Here is a 14,999-nt window from a genome sequence, read left to right on the forward strand (position 1 = left end):
GAGAGCCACCACATTGCATACATTACATTTTGACTTCCTCTTGATTACCACAGCTGAGCTGCATCTTTTTCCCATTTCCAATTATTCCTGTTTCTTCACCAGCCTTAAATGTCTGGCAAACATCACCAAATGGGGCCCCAAACAGTTCACCCCAAATCCCTGTCATCCCCTCTCTCACCTTGTGCATATGATCCTTGTGTAGCCTCACCTTCTATGAGGTAGAACTGAACCAAATTGCCTATATACATTTTGGAGCACTCCAGGACTTATGAAAAGAACACCCAGTTCTAGTCATGAGTGGTGGGATAATTAGCACATGGATCCTTTGTGAGGGTTTATCCAGAGTATGCACAAATATTGAGCTGTAGTCACCATGTCTTAAAATGCTGTTGATTCTGGCTGGGGCCCAACCCAATGAACTCTATGGTAAATCATGAGCCTTTTGGCTTTAGACTAATATCATGCATAGTTTTTTTTCTATATATAGGTAGGTACCAAAGTGTTACTTAAAAGTGTGTTTATGGAGTATCTGTGCTAACTTACAGCAGTTTCAGAAAAAGGTAAATTAATCTGTTCTGGGTGAACTAAGTGTATGGGTATTCTATGCAAATTGAAGGACAATCCTAGGCTCCTTGGAGACTGCTTCCTAGAGACATCTAGGATTACAGCCCCTTTCTTTATACACACACACCTGTCCCATAAAAACTTGTCCTGTCCAACAACTCAGACAGGCTGCATCCCCCCCTGGCCTGGGGGCATAACAAGCTGCATGGGGCCCATCTCCCTGTCCCATGGGGCCCGCAGCTGTGTTTTATTTCAAGGTCAGTTTCTTCAAATTTGGTTCTTACTGCCATGTGCTCAATGAAAGCAAGATCTGACAGGAGCAGGGCAAGGGGATGCAGGGAGAAGAAGTTGGCGGGGAGGCAAAGGGGCTACCTGAATCCTCAGATTTTTATTTCCTGGTGCAACAGTGGGAGGGGGACAAATGCAAGACAGATCTCCAATAATAAGATTCTATACCTGGTAAATTAAATCAAAATGTATAAATTGCCCATATAGATAAACTAATTACTAGGGGTTGTCTTATATTCAGAGTGATCTTATATTTGAGATAATGTGGGATATTTATTCAAATATAAGACTTTGAATTTTCTAAATGAGTAAATTTGTGTTGTGTGTGTGTGTGCGTGATACTTTTTTGTAGTGAGTGAGAGGTTTGGTTTCTTTTTTTCTATTAATGGAAAAAAATAGTCATTTTTTTACATGTCTTACGTTTATAGAAAGCAATTCAGTAAAATTTTATTAAGCAGATTTACTATACTCAAATCACTACAATAAACCTGTCTTTCTATGTATAGTGCATGCCGAGTACTGTAGAATCTCTGTGATACTCATGTCACTAATCTTTGAACATAGTGTTCACAAAAAAATCTTCTTGCTTCATGTGACAATGATCTCATTATTAATCTTACAAAATATACCATAGAATAGTTATTAGAATATTCCAAAATAGATAAAAGATTAACTAATGAATAAAAGGTATAATCTCTGAACAAAAAGTTCTAGAGTTTTGCATAATCTAATTGAATACAGTAAAAGTTCCAATAATTGGCCCCTACAAGCCAGCACACTCTATTAAGCGGCATGCTGGCTTGTAAGGTAAAGTGAAACCGGAAGTGCCCACCTTGGCACTTCCAGCTTCTCCAAGCCCCCAGCCTGCGCTGCCAAGCCCCCATGGCCCAGGGGCATAACAGGTTGCATGGGGCCCATCTCCCTGTCCTGTGGGGCCCGCAGGGCCCATGGGAGGGGCAGTGATGCCGCGGGAGGGGCGGCAGCACGAACAGGCAAGGACACCTATTCGGGCCGCTCAATTAACCAGCATATTTTGTTATCTGGCATCCCCCATTCCCGGCGGATGCCAGATAACAGAGCTTTTACTGTAATTAATAAAATTAACATGTAAAATAAACAGGCAAAATACGTCTTGTGATGTGGTATTCTCTTTTTCTTTGTTGTGTAAAATTTGCATGTATTTTTCTACCTGCTATTTTAAAATTTAATAATCTGCTATCAGTCTCCAAATCATCACTGCAAATAAGTAAAGCTAGTAAATAATAGAAACAAGATTCTTCCACAAAAGTGTGATTATTCCAGTGAGGCTTTCTGAACAATTAACCTGTTGTAAACAGCAGAGAATCCTGAAACCAAGACAAGCTGGAATTTAAAATGACCACCCAATTGTTAAACTCTATACATAAATATATTATAATTTTCCGTGTGTAGAATTTAATGATTGGAGGGCCGTCTTAAATTCTTTCCCCAACCACTGAGAAGGGAGGCAGACAGCCTGACTCCTCTCCCCAGTGTTGGTGCCCCACCTCCCTTCTGTGGTTCTAGAGAACATGATGGCTCCAGTCCTGGCCAAACATCAGCATCTGCAAGCCTGGGTCTGGGTCACAGCCAAAGCCGGACCCAAAGTTGTAGCAGCTTCCTTTCCACTGCACAGTGTCCCCTGCTCTCCCCCTGAGCTGCACACCATGTAGTCACTCCTGTAGCTCTGGCTCAGACTCCAGCTGCTGCTGCCTGCACTAGCTTGATACTGTAACCCAGTGTTCCTCAACCCATGCGTCGTGACCCGAAAGTGGGGTGCAAGAATATATTAAAGGGTCACAGATAGCTTTTTAAAAATGGATCAACAAACTTAAAAATCAAAAGAGAAAAACGTGGAAAACTGTAGCTTTTCCCTTGCAGGCTGGTAGTTCCAGCCTGCCTGGGGTTGCTTGGCCCCCCCCCACTCCACACACACCCATCCTTTGCCCCACACACCTGCCCCCTGCCCCACACACTGGGGGGCTGGGGCCTGGGGGCGGCAGTGAGGGGCACTGGTTTGGGACTGTCCACTGATGTTTACAAATAGGTCCCTATACAAAAAAGGCTGACAACCATTTCTGTAATCCAAAATGAGGGTGTTTTTTCTACATGTGAAATGGAGGGGGGAAAGCTCATCTTGGATTTGAGTAAATGTGGTACATGAATTGACTGTGAGAGGAAGTGAATAAATAGCATAGCATGACTTCTTTTTCTAGCCAAAATAAAAAAAATACTGCATTTATTCAAATATAAGATGACCCTGATTGTAAGTTAACTCCCCCAATAATTAGATTTTATATATGAATTACTTATAAATTTGTTATAATTTTCCAGGTATAGAATCTACTTATTGGAGGTTTGCCTTGAATTTGTCCCCTTCCCACTACTACAGCAGGGAAAATGAATCTGGGAGGCCCCCTTACCCCACCCACCCTCATCATAGATGCATAGATGAAGGGACCTCAACAGATCATCGAGTCTGATCCTCTGCCTAGGCAGAAAACAGTGCCTATCCAGCCTTCTCTTAAAGACCCCCAAGGTAGGGGAGAGCACCACCTCCCTTGGAAGCCCATTCCAAATTTATGCCACCCTTACCATGAAGAAGTTTTTCCTGATATCTAGCCTAAATCTGCCCTCTGTCAGTTTTTGAACATTGTTCTTTGTTACCCCAAGAGTCACCCTAGTGAACAGAGCGTCTCCAATCCCTTTCTGCATCCCCTTAATGGATTTGTAGGTGGCCACAGGATCACATCTCAGCCTTCTCTTGTGGAGGCTGAAGAGGTCCAGTTCCCTCAGGCTCTCCTCATACAGCTTGTCCTGTAAGCCCCTAACCATATGAGTGGCCCTCCCCTGGACCCTCTCAAGTCTATCAACATCCTTCTTGAAGTAAGGTGCCCAAAATTGGACGCAGTACTCCAACTGCAGTCTGACCAATAGAGGGGAAGTATCACCTCCTTGGTTCTATTTGTCATGCATCTGTTGATGCATGATAAAGTGTGTTAGCTTTGCTGATGATTTTGTCACACTGACGACTCATGTTCATCTTGGAGTCCACTATGACTCCGAGATCACTTTCTGCTTCCATGCTGCTGAGAAGGTCACTTCCCAGCTTGTAGGTGTGCTGGATATTTTTGCGCCCTAGGTGCACTTATCCTTGTTGTACTGCATCCTATTGTGTACTGCCCACTTTTCCAATCTGTCCAGGTCTGCCTGCAATCGTTCCCTACCCTCCGGAGTGTGCACTTCATCCCACAATTTAGTATCATCCACAACCTTGGACAGAGTACACTTCGCACCCACATCCGTCGCTGATGAAGATATTGAAGACTACAGGTCCAAGGACCGAACCCTGCAGGACTCCACTACCCACATCCTTCCAAGTCAATACTGACCCATCTACTACCACTCTCTGGGTGTGACCACTAAGCAAATTTGCCACACACTGGACTGTGTAAACATCTGTCACAGCCTCTTTATGAGAATGGAATGCTCTTTCCGAGCACATGGAAGTGAGGAGCAAATTTGAAAACACTGACTGAATTGACCCATTTTATCTTTCTTTTTTTTAACTGAATAAAGTTTTAATACAGATATTTCACAAACATACTTTAACTTAGCTTCCTGCCTGTTTTGTCTTGTATGAGGTTTTCCTCGTGTTGTCCCATCTGGAGCCCCAGAAGAAAACACAGATGGCTGTGTAGATTCTGAGGGGGAGGGAAGAGCAGTGTGGTGTACAGAAGCACTGATAGGAACACTGCCGTCATGAGTGCCACGCACCCCTCCCCCCCCCCCCCCCCGAGAGGTGGTGTGTTTGCCAGAGTTTCAGTTTCAGAGACTCTGGCAGTTAACTTTGGCCTCAGTCTTTTCCCATGCCCTCCATCTGGTCAGTTGCAGACCCCCAGGGATGACAGGTCCCCCAGATCACCCATTACCAGGCAGGTGCTCTTGCTCACATTGAACTTGGCCTCTACTACTGCTTTTGTATACTTGTGTGTGTTTCAGTACTTTTTTGACTGACCACTTGTCCATGCAGAAGACATGGAGGTCATCCATGTAGGCTAGGGCCCTTGGTTCCTTTTGGTTGTGTCTGGGGCCTGCACTCCATTAATTCTGGGGTCTATTTGAGCCTCCTAGCTAGAGGTTTCATTATGCAGATGAACAGGATTGGGGAGAGTGAGAACACCTGCCAGACTCTCAACTCCACCACTATTGGTACAGTCATGAGCCTGTTTACCAGCACCTGGCTGCTCTCATCCACATATACTTCTTTATACAGGCAATGAAGGTCGATGGGATTCCCATCTTTAGTGTCTTGAACAGGAGTTGGTAGGATACTTGGTCGTAGGCTTTCTCCAGGTAGAGGTGCAGCACAGCAATGCTCTGGCCCCTCTCTTGATGGTACTGCAGTACGTCCTATAGCTGCAGCAGGGCTCCATGGATTGGTCTCCCTGGTACTGCGCATGTCTGGTCTTCGTGTATCACTGTCCCTATAACAGATTTAAGGCGCTCAGTTAACATCTTGGCCAGCAGTTTATAGTTGAAGTTCAGGAGGGTTATAGACCTCCAGTTCTTCAACTCCTCTCTTGGACCCTTCTTGTACAAGAGGGTCATAAGGCCTTAGTCCATCCCTGCCCTCCTCCTATGTCTTTGAAGACCTTCAGCAGATTGGGGACCACCTGATCCCAGAAGGTAACAAAGAATTCCTTGGGGAGCCTGTCTACCCCAAGAGTCTTACTGTTCTTGAAACTGCACAGGGGCCTGTCAACCTTCTCCATGGTCCACTCCTTTACCAGTATCAGCCCTTTTTACTCTCTGAGGACCCAGATGAGCCTCTGCAGACAGTCCTACATAGCCCCTGGGTCCTCCAGTCTTACGGCGTAGAGCTCCTGATAGAAATCTGCCGCCATCACCAGCATCCCTTCATTCTACCAGTGCTCCACACCTGTTTTTTCCACCAGGCTGGTCATGGCCTCTCTTGGCTTTCTTTAACTGCCAAAGTAAACAGACCACTCCTCCCCTCCACCTCCCAATAGTAGACACTACACATGAAGAAACAGGAATAACTGGAAATGGGAAAGAAAAGTGCAGCTTAGCTGTGGGAGTGAAGAAGTCGTTGAAATATATGCAATACATTAGATCACCATAACTTGAAAGATAGTCCATGCTGAGGGGGACTGAGAGCAATGGGAGCTACCATATTCAGATGGACTACACCAACCTATCCGTTTGGTTAGTACCCATCAGCATTTTTGGCACCACGGGAGAGTGTCGTAGCTTGTTCCGGTATCTCCAAGTACTGGCCTAGTATTTTAGTACCTCCAGATCTGGTGTTCTTTCCCTCCTGGGGAAGCAACTGCCTTTAAGGGCCACCAAAAAAAAAAAAAAGTAGTAGGTTCCCATCAGTATGTACACCCAATATGGACCATGTGTACTGGCTGCATTTTAATCAACTTTGTTTCCATTACTAAGCACATGCTGCTTTTGGCAGCAGTTTAACAATAGACAATGTATTTAATGTGGTTTCCTTGTATATGAATGTAAGATGAGGGTCTTTTCCCCTATGCTGGTGGGGGGTGGGGGTGGAACTTTGTCTTATATTCGAGTAAATATAGTAACGTAATAGAAACAGCTGTTTAACAGAGAAGTCCTCTTTATCCTGTTTGTTCCCTTCTGTTAAATACTGTGTCATTTATAGGTTTTATTTCCTTTGTTTCTTGACACTGGTTTTGAAGTTCATTGTTTGACCTGATTTTGTACGGCTAGGATGGTGATGATTTCTTTTATTTTATATAGTTTATAAATGTACAAAATATTGCTCTGTAGACAAATTTCAAGTACCTGCATCTGTGTATGATATTAAAGCACCGAATAAATGAGTTGTCTCAAAGAGGGACATTCCTAAGCGTACCTGTTGAATAATATACATGGAGTGGCTCAGTAGCTTGCCCAGGTTCACATAGGAAGTCTCCACTGGGTCAGGGAATTGGACCAACACTCAGAGTGCTTTATTGACCATTCTCCCTCCTCTGAACCTTGTATTGCCATCTCAGTCTCAAATGCTTTGCTTGATAGCTTGTTTATCAACAGTTTCCTAAGGGAAGGGCAGGTAGGCACTTAGCAAATGATGACAGGGGGGTTTGTTGTTTGTTGTTGCTGTTGTTTTACTGTGTGTCTATTCTGGGTCCATTTGTTTAGTGGAAAAATCTGCTAGTAAATGTGGGACAGGGAGTTGGGTCTGACAGCAGAAAAAGGTGGTTGCATGTTTGTTGCATTCCTGCCTCAGGAGTTAATACTCAATATAAATTACCACTTGATGGAGATGTCACCAATTTCTGATGCCTGACAGTACAACGGCTGCTGCAGTAAGTAGTGCAAATGTAGATACAGATCAATTGAGGCTTGTGTTCTATGAAACTGGTAAAAGGGAAAGATGCTGCATTATCTGGTTACAAAATAGGACTATTCAACAGCAGTACTGTCAAACTGAAATCACTGTTTTCATTTTATCCACAAGTCCCTAGGTGTTTTTTTTTTTTTTGAGGGGGGGAGGGTTGGGTTTTTTATTTTTACTTTGGCAGAGATTATTGAGGGAAAATACCAAGCCTGCTCTTAGAATAAAATTAACACTGAGCTCTGAGCCATGGGAGATGCTGTACCAATTAACTGCTCTCTTCTTTGTTCAATCTTAACTGCTGTTCATTGCAATATTTAACAGCAGGACAAGTCATTGCATCAGTTTAAAATATTGCCCAGCATTTCCTGCCTCTGCAGCAACTTTTGTCCTTCAACCCCCCCCCCCCCGCCATGTACAAAATCAGTTCCCCATTTGTACATCATGTGACAAGAAATGTCTGCAAAGCTATGTTCCAATGTGCTGTTTTATTTAGGTGTATTGGTTGGATTTGGAGGGATGGAAATGCAATATAATTTTATTCAGTCTGATTAAAATGTTGTGTATTCTTATATGCTAAAATTCCACAAACTGAAATCCACTCTTTGAGGAGTTTTTTCAGTTCGAATTTGAGTAGCGTCTTCTACTAAAGCCAGACTCTGAGTGCATGTAAAGTGGAGTAATTCTATCAACGTCAGTGTAGTTTTGTGCATGTCATGTGGTCTTGGTACAAATGCCTGCATGCAAGTTTCCCAACACTCTTAAAAAAAATCCAGTAAATACAATTAAAAAAAAAAGAAGATTAATTTAGCCTCTATTTCACAGATAGCACTTTTAAATTTGTTTAGATTGGTATTTACGAATACTAAAACTCAGGTCAGTTTCTCTTCATAAATATTTGAGGCAAAGAACCCAAGAATGTTATTTCTTCCCTGACAGTTTTCAACTTCTGTACTCAAGTTCACACAAGGAAGAATTTCACAGCTGCCTTTCAGCACCTGATTGACAGAAAATTTAAAAATGATATTATTGGCTAAATTTTTATTTATCAAAATCCAGAACACATTGATTGGTAATGACAACTCTCACAGTTTCCTTGCAATCACGCAAGCTTCTAAAATACAGATTTAAGCATACAAGTGTCTGTACTTCTTAATGTCTATAATTCAGTGTGATGACCATGATGTTCAAATGGTTCCCAGCAGTGGGCCCAAATTGATGTAGATTGACCCTTTCAAAATGTGGCAAGGTGATGGGGATTTGGTGAAGAGCTACAAGTCTTGTCTTCAGCACTCCTTATTGTGCACATTCTCAGGGACTCTGTATGCTTTTGGGATGCACAGATATCTCAAGTAGCATTTTAAATCTGGCTAGTAATAATCATTGTGTTGCTCTTAAATGCATTGTAGTGATTTTTTGTAAATTATGCAAAATATTTAAGAGCAGTACTGTAGATATATATTTTGATCTCATGATGATGACGATCATCATCATCTGTTGTGGAGGGTCTTAGAATCAAATGGTTCATTATTTTTGAATAATAACAATAACCTTCCCCAAAAAATCAGTGGGTTGAGAAGGAGGGCATTTTTTCTCATTTATAGAAACCACAATGTCTTGTGCTCCCCATACTGGTTTTTTGACACCTGCCAACTAACACTGTTCCCCATTTCTGCTGGCCTTAAGGGTAACCTGTAATATGGATCAGACAGAAAAGACAAGCCAAGTGCTGAAAGCTTTAGGAGGGTGAGGGCAAAAAATATCTGTAAAAAGAATAATCAGTAAGGGAAATACTTTTTAGGAGACAACTGAAAAAGCAGTGAATGAAAAGAGGAGGGAAAACACTTCAAAAGTACTTTAAGCATCCCTCTTCAAAATTGATTTTCCCCTTTTACCTTCTTTCTCTGCTAGAGTTCTGTGTATTTAGCATTCCCTTTCTGTTGTACACCAAAATCTTTACAAATGGATGAACTTTGTTTAGTAATATTTTTAAAGGTATTTATATTAGAAATTTTGTGTTACTAAATAGTTCATGATTCATTGGAAAAAATAAATGTTCTGAAATTATTCAGTTTTTCCCACTTGAGAGCCAACTCCTACCTCAAGAGCCAAATTTAACACAAACTCCCTGGCTTCACCTTAGCACATCCAGGTTATCCAGAGATTGCAGTAAAATTTGAACTAACTTTTTTTTATTACAAGTGAAAATAAAATAACGTGCATTTTTAATGACTGCTAACCTTAAATTTCTAGACTAAACACAGAATACAGTAGTTTAGGTTGGTAGTGCTGAGGTAGCCAATTTAATGACTAAATCAAATTTAATGAACCACTTAATGAACCAGAAAAATGCTTAATTTGCTAGCTAGCTTCATAAAGTATATCAGCTACTTGAGTTCTTTGAGACTGTTTTCTTGGGAAGTTGCTTGCCCTAGGGCAACATTTTTAACTAAATTGAGAGACTACATTTTGTAATGTGAAGGTCCGTGTGAAGAAATTGCAGGTAGGGTGCAGAGGAAGAATCCAACACAACACTTGGTTCTGTAAGACATGATGTTTAGTTCTCGAGTCATTTTAGTTTTCACTCAATGTCTCAACTTCTATATTATGATTGTATCTTGCTTTCCTAAATATTTTGTCTTTTTGAAGGTCTGTTAGCCCCACTATATTAAGGGAATTATGTTTCTTAAAGAAATTTGTGTACTTAAAAAAAAACAAACAAGCTACTCTGCTCATAAAGGGAAACGCCTACAGTTATTTTAACAAGCATATTTTCTTCACATTAAGTATTCTGTTGATATTTGTTGGGTGTCTCTCTGTGTATATACACACTATAGTGTATTGTATACACACTATACATACACAAACACACACACTAACTACACACACACATCTGTGTATATGTGTCATGTATGTGTGTGTCTGTGGGTGTGGGTATGCGTGTATATGTGTGTGTGTATCTATATATGTGGGTGGGTGTGGGTGTATATATATGTGTATGTGCGTGTGTGTGTATACATGTCTCTGTCTGTGTGTATAAATATCTGTGTGTATACATGTGTGTCCGTGTTTGTGTCTGTGTGTGCATATATGTGTGGGTGTCTGCATATGTGTGTGTATATGTGCATGTGAGTGTGTGTATGTGTGTGTGTCTGTGTGCCTCTGTGTGTATACATGTGTTTGTGTGTGTGCCTGTGTGTGTGTATGTATGTGTGGGTGTGTGTATTCATGTATATATGTGTGCGTGTGTATGTGTGTGCATGTGTGTATGTGAGTGTGTTTATGTAAGCATGCGTGTGTATGTATGTGTGTATTTATATGTGCGTGTGTGTATACATGTGTGCGTGTTTGTGCGTATATATGTGTGGGTGTGTGCATATGCATATGTGCATGTGTGTATATATGTGTGTCTGTATATATGTGGGTGTATGTGTACATAATGCATGTGTGTATGTGCATGTGTGTATATATATGTGTGTGTATTTTTGACTGTGTGTATATGTGTTGTCACAGGCCAGCTGGGCACTGTGAGTGTATCAATTTGATCACAGACCAACTGAGCTGTTTGATTCAGTTTTGGATCGAGGAGGCAAAGTTAGGAGTGAAGTAAAGGCAAATTTATTATAGCTTACACATACACAACAGTTAACAGAAAGATAAATGCAATAAGCAGATCATGCAGTATTAAAGAGCTAATAGTAAACAACAGATAATAACAACAGATAGATAGATCAGTTCTGTTGCAGGCCAACTGGGCACTGCAAAGTATTAGCCACTGGGCTGTTCAAAACAACAGACAGACAGACGTGGCTTGGCAACTTATTGATAGTCCCTCAGTGCCAGGTATGCGTCAAGTGATTCCAGTGAAGTCAGGTGTCCCCAATTGATGCTGTCAGAGGGGTTACCGGGGAAGATCCCTTGATCAGGATCTGATCCTCACTCACACTGGGAGTCCGGGGTCTGGGCATGGAACAGAATTGATCGTTCTGTTCCCTCCTTCCTGCTGGTCACCTGATGCACACGCTTTTTATACCTAGTCTTATGCTAATTTGTTGGCTTTAGAGCCACTCACAATGTTGCCCTATAGCTGTTACCCTATGGGATTGAAAGGTGTTAAAAATTATCATGAAAGGTTACTACCTGAACTCGGGTTTATCCAATAAGCAAATTATAATGCAGCACCTTTAGGTTTGAAATTGACATTGCTCCGCCTAAGCCCCAACCCCTTTTAGGTTTCATTTGAATATGCTTTCTTGGGATGTGCTTTCCTGGAATGTGTTGGGTGTGCCAGGCAGTTGGATCCAGTTTTTTATAGCTAAAGCTGAACCCTGAGCAGAAACCGTTAGGTCAGCTAATCTTGCATCTACAGCTTTGCCTATGGGGCCCAGTAAGTTCCACAAACAGTTAATTTTATCATTTTGGTTAAACTTATGACAGACAAGTTACATTTGCAGTTTACAAACTTACAAGCTTTATATTAACTAATATTACCTGTTTAGGCAAAATACCAAATGCCTCTAAGAAGCACATATTTATTGCTTATTAATCCCTCTGGTTCTGGTCATCATAATGTGTGTGTGTGCACGTGTGTGTGTGTGCATGCGTGTGTGTGTGGGTGTGTATGTGAGGGTGTGTCTGTGTCTGTGCATGTGTCTGTGTCTGTGTGTGTGTCTGTGTGCATGTGTGTGGGTGTGTGTATGCGTGTATATGTGTATATTTCTGTGTGTACATGTGCGTGTATATGTCTGTTCGTGTGAGTGTCTGTGTGTCAGTGTGTCTGTTCATGTTTATGTGTATACATGTGTTTGTGTGGGTGTGTGCATATGTGTCTGTGTGTGCATGCGTCTGTGTGTATGTGTATATCTGTGTATGCGTGTGTATGTGTGTTTGTGTCTGTGCATATATGTGGGTATGTGTATGCATGTATATATTTGTGCGTGTGTATATATTTGTGTGTGAGCATGTATGTGTATATGTGTGTGTATCTGTCCATGCATGTGAGTGTATATGTGCGTGTCTGTGTGTATGTGTCTCTGTGTGTCTGTTCATGTTTGTGTATATATATGTGTGTATGTGTGCATATGTGTCTGGGTGTGTGCATATGCGTGTGTGTGTATACGTGTGTGTGGGTTTATGTATGCGTGTGTGTATGTGGGTATGGGTGGGCATGGGTGTATATGTGTGTTTATGTGCATGTGTGTATATAGGCGTGTGTGTGTGTATGTGTGTATATGTGTGTGCACATTTGTGTGTATGTGTGTATATGTGTGTGCACATTTGTGTGTATGTGTGTATTTGTGTGTATAGTGTGTGTATCTGTGTGTGTATGCGTGTGTGTGTATCTATGTGTGTGTGTGTGCACACGTGTGTGTGTGTGTATGCGTGGGTATGTGTGCACGTGTGTATGCGTGTATTTGTATGTATATGTCCATGCGTGTATTTGTATGTATATGTCCATGCGTGTATTTGTATGTGCATGTGTATGTGTGTGTATATATACATTTGTGTATATATCTGTGTGTATATATACATGTGTGTACACACACATGTGGTTGTGTGTGTATATACACACATGTGTCTGTATGTGTGTATATAAACATATAGATAAATATATATATGTGTGTGTGTGTGTGTATAGATATACGAGTGTGTATACATGTGTGCATAGGCAGACAAGGGTCCTTGGGTGAATTTGATATCTTTTATTAGACCAACCCAAATAGTTGGAGAATAGTTATTAAGCAAGCTTTCGGGTTCAAAAACCCTTCGAACCCTAAGGAAGCTGTGTACACCAGCTGCTGAAACTTCCTTAGCCCGACAAAGGGTTTTTGAACCCGAAAGCTTGCTTAATAACTATTCTCCAACTATTTGGGTTGGTCTAATAAAAGATATCAAATTCACCCAAGGACCCTTGTCTGCCTATGTCCTTAGACCAACACGGCAACAACCTACACCCCTGCTACATGTGTGCATGTGTGTGTATATATACGTGTGTACATGTGTGTGTGTGTGTGTGTGTGTGTGTGTGTGTGTATGCATATATGGGTATATATACGTGTGTATATATATGTATACGTATGTGTGTATATATGTATATATGTCTGTGTTTATATATGTGTATGTGTGTGTATGTGTATATGTATGTGTGTGTGTGTATGTGTATATGTGTGTGTGTGTGTATGTGTATGTATGTGTGTGCGTATACACACACATATATGCACATGTCTATATATAGAGAGGGGGGGTGTGTGTGTGTAGATTTCATAGACATTAGGGCTGGAAGGGACCTCGGAAGATCATCGAGTCCAGTCCTCTGCCCAAGGGGCAGGAAGTCAGCTGGGGTCATAGGATCCCAGCAAGATAAGCATCCAAATTTCTCTTGAAGGTGTTCAATGCAGGTGCTTGAACCACCTCTGATGGCAAGCTATTCCAGACTTTGGGGGCTTGGACAGTAAAGAAATTCTTCCTTCTGTCCAGCCTGAAACGGTCTTGCAGTAGTTTATAACTGTTCGACTTCGTGATCCTTTGGGGCGCTCTGGTGAAAAATCATTCCCCCAGATACTGGTGGTCACCCCTGATAAACTTATAGGTGGCCACCAGATCATCCCTGAGCCTGCGCTTTTCCAGGCTAAAGAGCCTCATAGGTCTCAGCCTGTTGTCATAAGGTCTGTTTTCCTGACTTCTGATCGTGTGTGTGGCTCTTCTCTGTACTCAAGCTTCTCCACATCCTTTTTGAATTGTGGGGCCCAAAACTGGACGCAGTACTGCAGCTGCAGCCTCACCAAGCCTGAGTACAAGGGGAGAATGACGTCCTGGGATTTGCTTGAGAAGCATCTATGGATGCAAGCCAGTGTTTTGCTCGCTTTACTAGGCTCAGCATCGCATTGCAGGCTCATGTTCATCTTGTAGTGAATGATGACCCCCAAGTCTCTTTCTTCCATAGTGCTAGCCAGCATAGCAGTGCTGAGCCTATGAGTATGCTGCAGGTTTTTCCTCCCAAGGTGGAGAACCTTGCATTTTTCAGTGTTAAATGCCATCAGGTTCTTGTCCATCCATTTGCTGAGCCTGCCCAGGTCAGCCTGGATCGCCCTCCTGTCTTCAGGTGTGGATGCTTTGCCTCAGAGTTTGGTGTCGTTGGCGAACTTGGCCAGTCCGCTTCTGACTCCAATGTCCACATCATTAATGAAGATGTTGAACAATATGGGTCCAAGAACAGAGCCTTCGGGGACCCCACTGGTCACGGGGCACCATGACTATTGACTTCCGACAACCACCACCCTCTGGGTCTGACCATGGAGCCAATTCCCCAGCCTGCTGATTATGGTGGACCCAAGGCCAGAGTTGGCCAGTGTCATGGGATACCAGATCAAAGGCTTTTTTGAAGTCAAGATATATGACATCACTCTCTTCTCCCTTGTGTAGGTGATAGGTCACCTGGTCATAAAAGGAAATGGGATTGGTCAAGGAAGACCTACCCGTAGCAAACCTGTGCTGGCTGTCCCACAGGAAGTTGGCGTTGGCCAGTCCATTAAGGATGGCCTCTTTAATAGATTTTTCTAAGACCTTGCCCAGGATAGGCAAGGTCATCCTGACAAGGTCAGGCTGATGGGCCTGTAGTTTGATGGGTGTGTGTGTGTGTGTGTGTGTGTGTACATCTATATATGCGTGTGTGTGTGTGTATATGTGTGTGTTTGTATGTATATGTGTATATAGGTGTGTGTGTGTATAAAGATGTGTG

The 14,999-nt window shown here is 42.2% G+C and overlaps 1 protein-coding gene across 10 annotated transcripts in view; it reads left to right on the top strand.

The window, feature by feature from the left end:
- MLLT3 (MLLT3 super elongation complex subunit) overlaps positions 1 to 14,999 on the top strand; it is a 307,823-nt gene that overhangs the window by 144,290 nt on the left and 148,534 nt on the right. The gene's annotated exons all lie outside the window — the stretch shown is intronic.

The sequence above is a fragment of the Alligator mississippiensis genome, chromosome 3, assembly GCF_030867095.1.
Source record: "Alligator mississippiensis isolate rAllMis1 chromosome 3, rAllMis1, whole genome shotgun sequence".
Classification (NCBI taxonomy): domain Eukaryota; kingdom Metazoa; phylum Chordata; order Crocodylia; family Alligatoridae; genus Alligator; species Alligator mississippiensis.